Source organism: Podarcis cretensis (genome assembly GCF_951804945.1).
Source record: "Podarcis cretensis genome assembly, chromosome: Z".
In the NCBI taxonomy this organism is placed as follows: domain Eukaryota; kingdom Metazoa; phylum Chordata; class Lepidosauria; order Squamata; family Lacertidae; genus Podarcis; species Podarcis cretensis.
In genome coordinates, this window is record NC_137184.1 from 24,019,945 (window position 1) to 24,033,065 (window position 13,121).

A 13,121-nucleotide genomic window follows, 5' to 3' on the forward strand; every position below is an offset into this window, starting at 1 on the left:
TGCCTGGTGAGTAGCCTGGCCACTGAATTCTACATCAGCTAAAGTTTCCAGAGTGTCTTCAGAGGCAGTAATCTAGCCTAGAGGTTGCCAGATCATAGACAACTGAAGTCAGGTTATCTCTGCCCAGACAGGGGTGAAGCTGAGCCACCTGCCAAAGCTGATGGAAGGCACTCCATGCCACTGAGGCATCCTGAGTCTCAGGCAACAGCAAAGGACCCAGAAGCACCACCAAGCTATGTACCCATCAAGAGCAATGTAATCCCATCAAGAGCAGGCCACCTCCCATCCATCTGGTCTAAGGAACCACTCACTGACAATGCCTCAGTCTTACCTAGATTGAGCCCTGGTTTATTGACTCTCATCCAGTCAATTACCAAGGCAAGACAAAGGTTCGGCACATCCACTGTGACACCTGCAGATGCAAAGGAGAAGTAGAGCTATATGTCAGCAGCATATTGCTGACAGTGTATTCCAAATCTCTGGATAACCCCACTCAGCATTCATATAGATGTTTATGATGTAATGCATTGTTTTGTTTTCCTCCCAGAGCAAATACATTTATTTATTTATTTATTTATTTATTTATTTATTTATAAAAATCAGGCTCCTGGTTTCTTTTCTTTGATTCACTAAGATTTCTTGCTCTGGGGATTCATCTATTCCCCCAAAGTGTTTTCTCCTTCATGGAGAGCACGGGTTGCAGTGGGGTTAACAAGACACCTCACTGTCGCCGGGTGGGTTAGTTTGGATGTCCACCATTGTGATTGGGCTCCTCTTGTTGTTGGGGAGAGTTTGATGTTGCCAGTTATTGACTGACAGCCTTAGGTTATATATTCTCTGCGCACAGTGTTGAGCTTCCTCTTTTCGCTGCACATATCGGATCACCCGCCCACCCTCCCTAATTTTAGGGCTTTTGCGTTTGATCTTGCTATGCCTTTCATGGGGTCATCTGCTTTTGGGGCAGGGGCCTGGTAGGAATTTTGTCCATTTGGCTGATTGGCTGGTGCCATTTGGTTTTTTTGCCTACTGCGTAGCAAATCGTCACAACTTGTAGGGTTGCAGTTAGGCATTGGTTTTAGGAAATTGGTTGGTGGAGGGGTATGGATTGGCTGTGCCTGCCCCTCCAATGCTGCTGCTGCAAGGATATTCCGTTAAAGGAATCCAGGGGCCCACCATGCTTTTGTCTGCACCCCTGTCAAGGAGACTAGGGCCATGCAAGAGCCCCTGGGAGCATTTGGGGAGAGGTGAGGGTCTGGCACCCAGCTCCATTTTCTCCCCAAAAATATTTTCCTTTACTGACTTTGCAGATTTGCGGATGTTAGTTCTGTCGCAACCAATGCCTAAGCAACCACTCACATTTTTTAAAAAAATAAAGTTGTGGCCAAAATTATGCCAAAAACCTTAAACAAAAATTCCTGTGTGAAGTGTGAATTCATTTGGGAGTGGCTTGGGACCTCGACACGCAATAGACCTTTCGTAGTAATTTCCCTTTCAAACTAACATGGTAGACACTAGAGACACCAACTTAAAGTATTCTTCCTTGGGGGGGGGGGGTGATTGACGGCCAGAAACATGGTTTCATAGTGCGCGCCCTTTGACTTAGTAAAACGGTTTGGATCAAGCACAATTCATGAAAAGAATGAATTGTTGGAACTTGGAAGGAGAACATCTTCGCTTCTTTCATCTTCAAGGTGAAGAATCAGAGAGGGAACGGACCTAGGGAGAAGGCAATTCAAACGGCAGTTTCTTCCTTGAAGTATCTAAGCTCTGCAGACACTTTAATTGAAAGAGAAGTGCTTTTTAAAAGATTTGCTTCCTTCTTTCCAAGTTCCCTTTTCAAGTGCTTCTCACTAATAATGATATTAACTCTTTTCTTTTAGAAATGGTTTTTCTCCCCTCTCTCCCTCCACCCCCACACTCTTAAGCATGCTCATCAGCATTTGCTAACCCAGACAACATGATGGCCACCAGCTGTTGGACTCCCATCAGCCATGCCCAGCATAGCTATTGTGCAAGGATGATGGCAGTGGCTGGAGGGCATCCCATTGGCTATCTCTGGACTACATACATACATACATACATACATACATACATACATACATACAGCCATTGCATTATAGACATCTGTGGTGAACTCAGGATTTAAAAGGGCAGTCCTGTCCCTCTCCAATCGCATTTGGCCTCAAGATAAACTGATTTCAAGAGAAAAAAATGGGGCACATTTGTGTTGTAAAAAACAAAACATGCATAGGAATAGGTTTAAGAGCATATGAGCAGCATGCTTGATCAAGCCAATGGCCCATCTGTTCTAGCACCCTGTTCTCACAGTGGCCAACTAGATGATCCAAATAGAAAACCCACAAGCAGGATTTGAGCACAAGAACACTCTCCCCTCCTGTGGTTTCCTGCAACTAGTATTGCCTCTAACTGTGGAGCCAGACCATAGCCATGGTGGCTAGTAGCCATCAATAGCCGTGTCCTCCATGAAAACGCTAAATATTTAGGGAGAGGTGCCAAATTTTGTCCTCGCTCATGGCACAATATAACCAAAGTCTGCCCCTGGTGTGATGCAACAAACACCAAATAAATAAATGTAGGTGTTACGTATGCCAAGGGATGCTGTGCTTCACTGCAATACTTTTTAAACCTCTTGCGCTCTTGCAGTTTGCATGCTGTAGAAATCCAGAGTTAGTTTTTCTATTCCATTCTTCTTATGTAGCAATAAAGGACAGTTATGTGTGAGAGGCCTGCTCCTGCTTCTTCATGATGTGCTTTCCTTTTACCCCTACACAACATAGATACGCCACCCTACTCACAAAGTAACCGAAACTATGGGCAAATGCAAAAGAAAACCTCTGATTGAGATGACCTGACAATTTGCATGACTTTTTCTACAGCTGCCCACTTGCATATTGGGAAACTAGGGAGTGATTGAAGATGTGGACAGGAGATTCAGCTGACCAAAAGATTCTTATTTTATTTTATTTTTATTTTTATTTTTTGCATTTAGATCCCATTTAGACACCAAAGTGAAAAGTTATTCCTCTATGGTATGCGTAACCTTCCAGTGTTCTTCACTGCCTCATTTTCATGCTGAGCTTTATTAAATAATTAATCAATGTGAATGATTGAATAGATGTGTCCTAGATTTCTCAGTCACCCATCCTTTTTTTTAAAAAAAAACGCAATTCCTCATTTTCTGTCTTAATGCAGATACTATCAAAGAAATAAATGGACTGCTGTGAACAAAATGAGAAGGAAAGGCTTTTCTTTCTTATTCCCTGATGCAGAAAGAAATAGGGCGATGCAGTGGTGCTGTCACGGCCGGTCTCAGGAGCTGAAGGCAAGGAACTGCACGAGCAGAATGAGGAAGAAAAGAATTCCCAGACACAGAAGCAGGTGAAATAATGCACATTGCCATCTAAAAAGCTCTCTCTTTCTCAGCCTAAGACCACACATTTCCTTCTGGGAAACTTTCTGGGGGCACATGCTAGTGGTGGGTGGGGTAGAAGCAGAAGTGGGTGGAGCAAAAAATTTAAAAACTCACCTTTGTACAGTAGACTACCTTTGACACACACATATGCACACACCTCTCTTATCCAGCCAAGGAAAATGCACGAACAGAGTTCCAGGACACATTTCAGTCGAGCAAAAAGGGAGGGTGCGAATCAGGGCAAGTGAGGAGTGTGGCCTTGGGAGAGGATGTGGGGTGACTCCTGAGGGCCAAATGGAGAGCCTTGGACGGGTGCATTTGCCCTCTACCCACAGGCCTCAAGTTCCCAACCCTTGCTTTAAAGACTGACAAATTTATTATGGCATAAGCGCATGCATGAAGGCTTTCTTCAGTTGTCAGGCTGCCCTTCACACATCTAAATAAGGCTTATATGCCGTTATTAGTGGGGTAGTCTTTAAGATGCCACAAGACTCTTCATGTCTGCCATGTTCCCTGCAAGCATAGTCCCCATGCCACCCCAAGAAGGATTACAAATACTTAGGGAGCATGCTCTCAATAGCCCCTTCTACACCATCTCCACCTGAGGGGGTATTCTGCAATCATCTTCATACGCTTGGGGTGACTCTCCTCCTCTTCCACAGTCACGGAGCAGCTAATGACTCTTTAAAGATTGCAGTCAGCTCTCCTAGCAGAGTGGAGCCGCTGGAAAGGAATGCCTTCTTCAGAACCTCAGATGCTTCTGAAGAGGCTCTGGACATCCTTACAATAACCCTGTGCAGTAAGAGGGTCAAATTTAACCCCACTTTGTGGAGTGTGTGGGGTTGTGGTCACCAAGCTGAGTTCATGGCAGTTGAGGGTATGCAGCACTTGTGTTTAATTAGACTTTATATGCATTGGTCGCTAGTGGGGCAGAAGGCAGGGAGTCCAAACAGTAGGTACAGCCAGAACCAAAATAGGTGGAGCCAACTAATTCTAGTTTTGTCCCCTTCCTTGTCCTCCCTGCTGAGTTTTCTAAGGAGCAACAATCAGGAGGAAGCAATCAGGAAAGGCGGTGTCACTAAAAAGAAGCAGGCAAGTGGGGAGTGGCTGAGGGCAGGTTGGGGGTGATAGGCAGTGCTCCATTCACTCTAATGGACCAGCCTCCACTGCTGTTATATATGTTTTAGGATTGCAGCCGTGCAATACAATCCTCAAGGCCTGCCCAAAGCATTTTGCCACCTGAGGCAAACTACAAAATGGTGCTTCACTGCCCACGAGGGAAGAAGGGTGAGTGAAGATTGACAGCAGGAACAAAGTGGTGGTGGTGGGATAAAGGTCTATATCAGGATTCACTGCCCTTGCGGATCCTGTTTCCTGAGGCACTTGCCTCACCTTGCTTCATAGGTGGGCCTGCCCTGGCAATCATACGTATTTCAGTCAGAAGTAACACTTCTACATGGGGCTTGCGCACTATAAGTATGTTTACGAATTCAGTGCTGGGCTCCTACAGCACATTCACTTGGGAGTAAGCACTACTGCACTTAGTACGGAGTGTAGGGAGCTGGCTCATAGCCAGACAGATTGTCTCAGGCCAAGGTCTTCCCCGTCACCTGCTTCCTGATCCTTTTAACTGACTGAGTCACAAGTTGAACCTGATAGGCCTTCTGCATGCAAAGCATATACTCTCCCACTGAACTAGGGCTGCTCTGGGGATGGAGTTCAGTTCACATTTTAATGCAAATATACCTAATTCTCACATCCTGAACAAGCAAACACAAACAGAAACTTTTACAGTGCAGTTCTCTGACATGCACCCCTAAAAATGTATGAGGGAAAGTGCATATTGATGAAAATGACATGCAAAAATGTATACAAATATGTGTGTATTGGGAGAAATCCACATGATAATAAATACACATTTTTGTATTATTAATAAAACAACCACCACCACCTACAAAGTGGTGCAGAAATGGAGCAGACCATGCTAAGGTAAAGGTAAAGGGACCCCTGACCATGAGGTCCAGTCGTGGCCGACTCTGGGGTTGCGGCACTCATCTCGCTTTACTGGCCGAGGGAGCTGGCGTACAGCTTCTGGGTCATGTGGCCAGCATGACTAAGCCGCTTCTGGCAAACCAGAGCAGCTCACGGAAACGCCGTTTACCTTCCCGCTGGAGCGGTACCTATTTATCTACTTGCACTTTGACGTGCTTTCGAACTGCTAGGTTGGCAGGAGCAGGGACTGAGCAATGGCAGCTCACCCTGTCACGGGGATTCGAACCGCCGACCTGATAAGCAAGTCCTAGGCTCTGTGGTTTAACCCACGGACAGATTTGTTTGTCCAAAGGCTCATCCCAGTAAGAGATAAGAAGTAATGGGACTTTCTTCTGAAGAAACATGTGTAGGGTTGTACTATCAGTCATTAAAGGTACCATCAGTTCACATATACTATTTCCACTTGAAAACCTCTGTCTAGTGTTTAATGTATGGTTGACTTTCTTATTCATTGTCTTGTTCCTAGAACATGATCTCATTTCTTTTACCTAACAGCATAAGCTATACGCTCCATTAATGAAAACCTGATAGTTAGCATGGAGGAAACAGCGAGAGTTTCTTGCTGTAGTACTAATTGCTCTGTCAGCTAAAGTGCTTGCATTAGTCAGATGGAACAAGGAGTCAGGCCATCTGCCAAATGTTCTTCTTTGCCAATGACTTCTTTTACAAATATGGAAATGAATGATTAATTATTATATGACAATGTGCAGACTTCTTTCCTTCTCCAGACAGGTAGAATATTAATATACTTTGTGGCTTATGATTTTCAACCACACCAAGAATTAATTAACATCGTAGAAAAGTCAGATTTCTCATACAGCTTAATCTAAATTGCTTTTTCAAACAAAGACCCCCAAAAATCAACATAGTAATGGAACATGTTCAGCTTAATATCCCAGAAAGAGAGAACTGTATTTTATAAGAAGGTTTTTGTTCTGCTTTTACTTTATGGAAATGGCAAATGGCAAAATTGTTGCTTTGCTCTTCAGTTAAGTCCCATTGAATTCAACTGGATTTCAGCACCTGCTGAACTTTTCCACTGGAATAACTGGGACATATTTATTTTTATTTTTTAAGTGCTTAACTGTGGCTAGATTGCAGCCCTTCATGCTAATTAATTACAAATTCCTGGTCATTGGTAGATCACTATCACTATTTTCAGTAAATATTTTTACCTTCAGTAGATGGCCAGTTCAGAGTTGATTAGTGTGATATAAACTCAAATATTCGCACTTCACCTGGCTGAATGCTACATCATCCTATGATGGAGAACAGTAGGCCAAGGGGGGCTGTGTATGTATCAGTTTTGGCTAATGCTGGAAGCTGGAGACACAGAGGCTTATCTTGCTCTGTGCTGGACCCAAAGCTGTGGCTTGGGGATCTCCCTGGAAACCTAATGGGGAGACAAGATCTTTGGGGAATGGTCTAATAAGATCTGCTATAGTGTTAATGCTGTGAGCCCTTCCACCCTATGCTTAGGTTATATATATGTGTAAGCTTATTATTAAGTGAAGCCATTTGGTGGCTTTTGAGTATAAGCCACTTAAATTCTGCTCTGGTCGAATAGAAAAGCTTGCAGAAAAATGATTTCTTTCTTGAGCAAGGGAGGTGGCAATGGAGAGATAATTGAAGCAGTCTGTCTTCCTTACTATTTACAAAGACAAAATTTCCAGGTCTGAAGACAATTGTGTTTCACTGAATTAAACAGGTCTAATTTTGTCAGTGCTGTGGCTGGCTTTGATGTATTAAGTATAATTGAGTTAAAGATTGGACGAATCCACTTAAAGCTTGCTGTCAAATGGTCTGTGACTTGAAACAGTCGGCCTTGTCCTCAGATTGATAGCAAACATTAGTTCTGGTCTCTTTTTCAGGTTGTGTTTCTATACTCATATTCATAATGGAAACAAGACAACTGCTTTATAATCTTTTGGGAGGCGGACGGGAGGGAAGCAAGGCACACTGAAAAGGAAATAGGAGAAAAACAATTTATTTCCATACACAACTTTGGATGCTTTCTTTTATTTTGAGCTACCCTCAAAGAGTCAAGAATTTGCTCTATTATCAGAATATTTTTCAGAAAGCATCTCTCTCCATCAGCTCTCTTGCAACGGACAAACCCCATCAGGCCTCTTCACCCTCCTCCGCTGTCACCTGAGGGTATAAGACTCCCTCAGTGGGAGAGCTGGGAAACAGGGCTCTTTTCATCAGCTTTGCTAGAGGCCCAGCTCCATCAGGCAACTCCTTCCCTGAAATGGTCACTATAAAGATTGTTTAAGCCTGGGTTTGATTCCCCCCCTCTGCCCTCCTGGCCCCTTGTGTGTTGTGTTTTTGTTTGTTTTTGTTTGTTTAGATAGTAAACCTGCAGGGGAGGGCTGTCTTAGAATCATAGAATTGTAGAGTTGGAAGGGACCCTGAGGATCATCTAATCCAGTGCAGGAATATGCAGCTGTCCCATGTGCGGATTAAACGAAACTTTAGAGCACCATGCTCTGACCAATGGAGCTATCCAGTCTTGTCTTAATTGACTGCATGTAAGCCACTCTGGGAGACCTTTTGGCTGAAGAGTGGTGTGCAAAGAGCCAGTGTGGTGGTGTAGTGGTTAAGAGCGGTAGTCTCGTAATCTGGGGAACCGGGTTCGCGTCTCCGCTCCTCCACATGCAGCTGCTGGGTGACCTTGGGCTAGTCACACTTCTCAGCCCCACTCACCTCACAGTGTTTGTTGTGGGGGAGGAAGGGAAAGGAGAATGTTAGCCGCTTTGAGACTCCTTAGGGTAGTGATAAAGCGGGATATCAAATCCAAAATCTTCTTCTTCTTCAAATGCTCTAAATAAATAATGGTGTGTAATATAAATAATTAGGATGCCTTTATGCCTTTTCTGGTTCACCAGCATCCCTGACCCCATTGTACTAACTTGTGGTTTTTAAGCTGGGATGTCACACGCACCTGAGCAGGGGCGCTCCCTGCTTAAATGTTTATGAGCAATACTGGGGAGAGCAGGAGGACTTGCTAGTACCGTCACCTCCCCACTTTCTCTGCCCAAAGGCGTTTAACTTTACTCTGAACATAGGAGGGCACATCTCAGGAGCTGCAGGCACTTTGGCGTGGCTGCTGTCCCATGTGGTAAGTCACTAAACTGCAGGTGGCAGACTTCATCAAGGAAACCTTCTGAATGGACCTTGCCCACCCAGACTGACCACTGAATCTTCATAGGCAGCAAGAGCAGCCCATCCCATTTAGAGGAAAAATGGGAAGGCACTGCCCTGATTGCACACTGTCCACTGCTTGCCCTGCTCTGCCACCGCATCTGAAGCCTCACATCAGTTCAAAAAGGATGTTTCTAAAATGTGGGTAACACAAAACAATGGATGCCTTTTGTCAAGGCCATATTTTCTTAGGGGATTTAAGGTTACACTTGATCAGAACCCAGAGGGGAATCAAAGCCAAGGCCACCAGAATTTGGTGGGAAGTCTTGTTTGCCTCTAGGATGCCCTTTAACAATGCCGCACATACATGGAGGCTGCTAAAACATCACATGGGTTGATCGCATCATTAATTTGCATCACTGCATTGCAATATGTGACAATAGTGGTCCAGAGAGTACAATACGCTGAGCTCTTTCTATATAGTACATTTGAATGGCTATTCAAGACTTCATTTCAGAGCATAGGGGACTCACTTCAGAAGTCACTGGGTTTCAGAATCCAACCTAAAGCCTAGCATAATTTGAACTCAAAGCTGGGAGTCTATCAAAAAAATCAGCATCAACTGATGAAGCCTAAATCTATTAGAGAAAATGGCAGCAAATAAAATGCATTCAAGTCTGCTGTATCTTTTCCAGGCTTTACAAATTTTTATTTCCAATAAAACAATACACTCTTGGCAAAAGTTAATCGAAGGCTATATATTTGGGGGAGAAGACCACAAATTTAAAAGTCAAAAGAGGAAAAGAGATGGGGGGTATCCCCAATTATCATTTAACATCATGAGGCAAACCAATTAAGACAAATTCTGCTATTAGTAAAGAAAGAAGATGTTAAAGTATGGAATGTGAATGATAGTCAAGATGTATTCCTGGTAGTGGCAGCTTTTTTACTTAATAAAAAACTTTAAGGATGTAGAATTGGGTTGAAAGCCTTTCATAAAAACGAGTTACAATTTTGCAGTCTAGATGGAAGCATCCAGTTTCAATTAAGACCTTGCTTACTTCCATTGGCATCATCCACTGTTCTATAATAATAGAACCCAGATATTTTTTAAAATGGTTAATAAAGGGATATTATAGAATTACGAATTTCTGCAATAATAATGAGTAAGAGTACTCTTGGTTTGAGCTTAGGTGAGTTAGTTCCTTTATAGTAAAATATATTATTAAACAGCAAGTAAAAAGAGAATTGCAACCATTCAAAAACCTGATATTGGCACATAATTTCAATGCCAAAAGATGCATGACCCCAATTTATAAAATGTTAACAAAATGAATTTATAAAATATTAACAAAATGAGGCACAGGTGATCTAATGGAATTATAAAAATGCAGGGGAAATGGTTTAGGTTATGATACTGATCCCATAAAATGGAAAAGAAACTGCAGCAGGGGGCATATGAAATCAATTTCAGCAAGAATTCACGAAATGACCCTTATGATCAATTTTAGGTGCCACTGGTGATAATCCCCAACCTCTCCCCCAAATGAGTGCATATTTACAATTATGGAGGGAATGTCATTCAGTGGAAGTTTTTCATGAAATGCCGCTCCTAGAAATTAATTTAATGTTTTTTTTAAATAAACAAACAAGAATTTATACCAATCCTATCTTTAACATTACTGGGGATATGGGATGGGCCAAATCAAAATAGTTTGGAAAAAGAAATGAATTACTATTTTTTGTTTGCTGCCAGGATGATTATCAAAAAATAAATAGGAATACTTAGAGATTAAATAAGGATTTATGGTATAGTCAAATCAGGCCCATAGTTATTGCTGAAAAATAAGCTCAGAAATTAAGGGCAAGCAAAAAGATTCATTTTCAACTATATAGCAAGAATTTATTTTATATATAAGCGATAACAATGTTCAAATGTTTTTTTGAAATATGCTACTATCTTGAATTCTTAGAAACTTTTCAGCTTAAACTGAACTCTGAAAAAAGAACGTGAGGACAACATCCCAATATTTATGAACAAAGGAAATCTTTTTTTAAAGGACTTGTTACTACCATCCAAATCAACAATTATTTTTTCCAGGAATTGTGAATGCAACCAACATTGGGGGTGGGGGGGTTAATTTTGATTTTCATGCAATTGTATTGTTTTCTCCTTAGTTTTATTTTAATGTTATTGCACTATATGTTTCTGGTTAAATAATTTAAAAAATGCAAAAATCCCAACACTAGCAGCATGTGAAACAGGATAGGTAAACAAAAATGGTATTTTAATACACTGTCCCTTTAATAGCTATTCTTGACATCTCTGTAGCAACAGAAAATAACATTTTTCCAATGTTTACAATATTAGTTGGTCCCCAAAAAGGATGCACTCTCACTTGTTCCTAAATCAGACTCTTTCTAGGCTACAAAAGGGCTAATAATAGATCCCATTATATCAGAGGTGGGGAATCGGTGGCCCTCCAGATGTTGTTGGACGCCAGCTCCCATCAGCCCCAGCAAGCATGCCCAATGGTTAGGGATGATGGGAGTTGTAGTTCAGCAACATCTGGAAGGCCACATCCCACCCCCCCATTACATCTAAGGACTAGAAATATGAAAAGCATCTGAAAGATTCACACTTTAAAAAAATACTGCACAAATGTAAAGCAAACAGACATTTATCATCCTACATTTATGCTGAATAGCCTTTTATATAAATCACTGGACTGTGCATGGGCAGTGTAAGCCCAAATGTTAATATTCAATCACATAGCCTAGTTATATTGCTTCCTTTGTAGCTGACATTACCAAGAACAACAAAAGTTATCTCTTCACTGTGTTAAAATAACTCAGACGCTTGTCCATGCCAGAGAACTAATTTGGCCATCATGGCATCACCACTCTGAATAAATGTCTCGATGCTGACTCAGTCTTGTCTGTTGATAGTTCAGAAGGGGATAAGTAACAGCTACACTACTGAGCAAAAGTGGGGGGGGGGGAGACTACTGAGGAAAGGCTGCAGCTCATTGGTAGAGCATCTGTTTTGCATGCAGAAGATCCCATGTTCTATCTCCAGGGAGGGCTGTCTTAAATCCTGGACAGCTGCTGTCAATCAGTGTAGACAATATTGAGCTAGATGTAAAAGTGGTCTGGCTCAGTAAAAGGCAGTTTCCTGCACTCCTTCCTTGAGCAAAATGAATGGATGCTTTTCTTTTCTTCATTTTGCATCACTCAGGCATAGCTGTCAACTTTTGGATTTGAAAATAAGGGATCAGCATCCTCGAAAATAAGGGATCAGCAGCCTCACCTGTCCCGGGGACAGTCTACGGGATATCTAACAATCCGGGATAGCAGCAGGAAACAGCGCTGAAATAAGGGAATTTCCCGCAAAAAAAAGGGAAGGTTGACAGCTAGGCACTCAGGTGGTAGCCACCAGGGCTCTTCATGTGTGTGCCATAATCAAGCACAGTAGTAGACCGCAAACCACCAGTGCAGAAGACACTAGGTTCAAACCCTGATATCTGCAGTTAAAAGAAGGGTATGGAACCTTTTCACCCATAAGGCTGTACTCCCTTCTGGGCACCTTTCCTGGGACTGCATGCCAGACAAAATGGGTAGAATAATAAAGGAGCCTTTTACATATGTACAGTAAGCTACATTTCTTCATCTACCAACCAGGCAAACAAGAGGCATTCTCATGGATCAGGGGCAGGTTCCAGTCAGGCAAAAGCACTCGAGGAGTGCACAGATCAAGGCTGGTGAGGGTTCAGCCTGGGGTGAAGAGTCCTGTAGGCTGGACAGAGGGGGGCATGTTTGGCCTGCAGATGGGAGATTCTTCACCCCCTAAATTAAAAGGAAACAGGGAAAAGGCCTTTCTCTGTTGGGGACCCTGTTTGTCACAGGCTGTCAGTCACAATTCTGGGCTAAGGAAGCAAATAGTATAACCTGAAAATAAGAGCCTGGTGGCTGGTCCATCTAAGGCCAGCACTCTGTTCTCACAGTGGCCAACCAGATGCCCAGCAGGAGCCCACAAGGAGAACTTGAGCACAACAGCACTCTCCCCACTTGCCGTTCCCAGCAACAGGTATTCACAGGCATACTGCCTCCAACAGTGGAGGGGGACCATAGCCACCTGGTGAAAAGCAACTTCCTATGTCTCTGCAGGAGCACAAACAGTCTTGCAGAAGTTTCAGCTTCTTTTCAGCAAGTGCCTACTTCCTTAACATTGCAAACATAAAAATGTTTTTCTTTGTGTGGGTGATACTTGCTATAGCATTGGATGCCAAAATAGTGGTCAAATAGTATTTCTCTAAGCCAGAAGGCAAGCCTGTGTACAGGCTCCTTGGCCCTCCCCATGATTAGCAAAAATGGGTTGCATTGTCCAAATAGTAAAAATTGCAAATAATAGCACAGTCGAATGCAAGTTTGCATGAACAGATAAGATAATTGATCAGTGTTTCCAGGTAGTGCAGAATACTGATTCCCTTAA

General features: G+C 42.7%; 1 long non-coding RNA gene across 1 annotated transcript; it reads left to right on the top strand.

Annotated features, from left to right (window-relative positions):
• The first annotated feature begins 9,298 nt into the window (after positions 1-9,298).
• On the top strand, positions 9,299-13,052 carry LOC307208352. The gene is made up of 3 exons (XR_013835119.1): positions 9,299-11,577; positions 11,823-11,867; positions 12,055-13,052. It is a non-coding gene; the product is annotated as an uncharacterized lncRNA (long non-coding RNA).
• Positions 13,053-13,121: the final 69 nt, after the last annotated feature.